This window comes from Fundulus heteroclitus, unplaced genomic scaffold (assembly GCF_011125445.2).
Source record: "Fundulus heteroclitus isolate FHET01 unplaced genomic scaffold, MU-UCD_Fhet_4.1 scaffold_544, whole genome shotgun sequence".
Lineage (NCBI taxonomy): Eukaryota > Metazoa > Chordata > Actinopteri > Cyprinodontiformes > Fundulidae > Fundulus > Fundulus heteroclitus.
The window spans coordinates 46341-50000 of NW_023396972.1; positions in this window are offsets into that span (position 1 = coordinate 46341).

Sequence of the window (3660 nt, forward strand, 5' to 3'; positions counted from 1 at the left end):
GCCATTGTATCACCATGGTTCCGGTAGCCTAGTGGTCTGTGCCCCGGCGTGTGCCCCCAGCGACCGGGGTACGATTCCGGCCTATCGGAACCTTTTTTTTTTTTTTGTCCTTAGTTAATTTAATCCTCTGGAGAACCAGGAGAGCCCCTGAATTTAGACTGGAATCCCCACAGTGGACTGGAATCGATGGTATAAGGACTATGAGCCGTTGTATTAGTGGTGGTTCCGGCAGTCGAGCGGTTAAGGTTCTTGGCTCGAGGTGGACGCGGATCTGGTTCGAGTCCCTACCAAACAGGTACTGCTCTTCCCTGCAGTAAGAACGTTGACTACTAGACTACTGGAACCATTTTATTTATTTTTTCTGGGGGGAAAAAATATAGATCATAACCTGCCTTTGGACGCTGCAGCCCCAGAGAACCAGGAGGGAATCGATGATATAAGGACTATGAGCCATTGTATTAGTGGTGGTTCAGGCAGTCGAGCGGTTAAGGTTCCCGACTTGAGCTGGATGCTGATCTGGCTCGGGTCACGTCCTAACAGGTACTGGTCTTTCCTGAAGTAAGAACGTTGACTACTAGACTACTGGAACCATTTTATTTATTTATTTTTTCGCCAATGCCTGTCCCTGTTGGCGAAGTGGTCGAGGCAAACGACTCCCAAGCGGGAGATCCGGGTTCGATTCCCGATCCAGTCCAGCATTGGATGTCCTTCTAAGGACATCTTTTGCCACATCGGTGGCTATTTTTGTATTTTTATTTATGAATTGGATGGGCAAAAGGTGTATTGAGGTTTATGGCTCCGGTAGTCTAGTGCTCCTTATGGATGCACGGATGCAAGCCGAACCAGGGCACCACATGGGCCTTTCCTACCCAGGAAATGTGCACCCTAGGCCCGCAGGAACTTCTATGGAGAAGCCCCTGGTTCTCTAGAACCAACATCCATAACTGGACCCCCCCATCCCTCCCCCAAACACAACCCCAAGGGACCACCAGCACTTAAACACTTGGAAAATAGCATGAAGACCCATTGCCATTTAGGAACACCAACCAACGACCTCCAGTGGCCGGCCGCCCCTCCCCCACACACTCCCAATGGACCACCAGCACTCATAGACTTAGAAAATATCATGAAGACCCATTGCCATTTAGGATCACCAGCCAACAACCTCCAGTGGCAGGCCGCCCCTCCCCCACACACTCCCAATGGACCACCAGCACTCATAGACTTAGAAAATATCATGAAGACCCATTGCCATTTAGGAACACCAGCCAACGACCTCCAGTGGCAGGCCGCCCCTCCCCCCACACTCCCCCAATGGACCAGCAGCACTCATAGACTTAGAAAATAGCATTAATATGCACATGATACCCACGTGACACACAATAATCCCTTGTGGTATGTTTAACATGCCATAATACCAAAGTGGCACACAATAGTCCCTTGTGGCATGACCGGTTTTCACTAAGACCCTTAACTAAATTTGGTTGAGTCCATGATACGATTGACACATGTGTCAATCTGTATCATGGTCTCAACTTAAACACTAGGCCATTGCCAATTAGGATCACCGGCCAATGACCTCCAGTGGCCGGCCGCCCCTCCCCCACACACTCCCAATGGACCACCAGCACTCATAGACTTAGAAAACAGCATGAAGACCCATTGCCATTTAGGAACACCAACCAACGACCTCCAGTGGCAGGCCGCCCCTCCCCCACACACTCCCAATGGACCACCAGCACTCATAGACTTAGAAAATAGCATGAATGCCCATTGCCAATTAGGATCACCAGCCAATGACCCCTCGTTGCAAGCCGCCCCTCCCCCACACACACTCCCAATGGACCACCAGCACTCATAGACTTAGAAAATAGCATGAAGACCCATTGCCATTTAGGATCACCATCCAATGACCTCCACTGGCAGGGCGCCCCTCCCCCACACACTCAATGGACCATCAGAACTCTATCACTTAGAAACTACAATTCAAATGGACATGATACCTAGTTGACACTCAATAATCCCTTGTGACATGCTTAACATGTACATAATAGCCGAATGGCAAACAATAATCCCTTGTGGCATGCCGCCCCTCCCCCACAAATGGACCATCAGAACTCTAACACTTAGAAAATGGACATAATACCTAGTTGACACACAATAATCCCTTGTGACATGCTTAACATGTACATAATAGCCAAATGGCAAACAATAATCCCTTGTGGCATGCCGCCCCTCCCCCACAAATGGACCATCAGAACTCTAACACTTAGAAAATGGACATAATACCTAGTTGACACACAATAATCCCTTGTGGCATGCTTAACATATACATAATAGCCAAATGGCATACAATAGTCCCTTGTGGCATGCTCTCTGAAAACAAGGGCACTTTTTAACTTGTGATACAGTATCGCCATCTAGTGGATTTTGCCTATCATTGCAGTTTTACCGAAATGGCGTTAGGGGTTCCCGCATGGCTGTATTCAAAATGATACCGAAAAGGCCCATGCGGCTCTCCCCGCCACATAGGAACATTGACTGGCATGGCAGCATCAAAATGAATGGAAACGCTCTGCCACTTCGGAAACTCACCCTAACCCTAACCCTAACCCTAACCCTAACCCATCTTAGGGGACAGGCCCCGTTTTTTGACATAAGGGTGCAGAATCTTTACATCAGGGTGCAGTTTTACCCAGGAAAGAGGCCCCATCGTGGGCATGCTCTCCACATCATTCTTCCCTGCTTCTTCTCCCCTCCACATGCTGCATGGATGTCCCAGCAGCAGCAGCCTGTCCTGGGTCTTGTCCCAGCAGCATGAGCCTGTCCTGGGTCTGCTAACCTCCACATCCAGCATGGATCTCCCAGGCAGCAGCAGCCTGCTCTGGGTCTCCTAACCTCCACATCCAGCATGGATCTCCCAGGCAGCAGCAGCCTGCTCTGGGTCTGCTAACCTCCACATGCAGCATGGATGTCCCAGGCAGCAGCAGCCTGCTCTGGGTCTCCACATCCAGCATGGATGTCCCAGGCAGCAGCAGCCTGCTCTGGGTCTCCACATCCAGCATGGATCTCCCAGGCAGCAGCAGCCTGCTCTGGGTCTCCACATCCAGCATGGATCTCCCAGGCAGCAGCAGCCTGCTCTGGGTCTCCACATCCAGCATGGATCTCCCAGGCAGCAGCAGCCTGCTCTGGGTCTCCTAACCTCCACATCCAGCATGGATGTCCCAGGCAGGAGCAGCCTGCCCTGGGTCTGCTAACCTCCACATGCAGCATGGATGTCCCATGCAGGAGCAGCCTGCCCTGGGTCTGCTAACCTCCACATACAGCATGGATGTCCCATGCAGGAGCAGCCTGCCCTGGGTCTGCTAACCTCCACATACAGCATGGATGTCCCAGGCAGGAGCAGCCTGCTCTGGGTCTGCTAACCTCCACATGCAGCATGGATGTCCCAGGCAGCAGCAGCCTGCTCTGGGTCTCCACATCCAGCATGGATCTCCCAGGCAGCAGCAGCCTGCTCTGGGTCTCCTAACCTCCACATCCAGCATGGATGTCCCAGGCAGGAGCAGCCTGCCCTGGGTCTGCTAACCTCCACATGCAGCATGGATGTCCCATGCAGGAGCAGCCTGCCCTGGGTCTGCTAACCTCCACATACAGCATGGA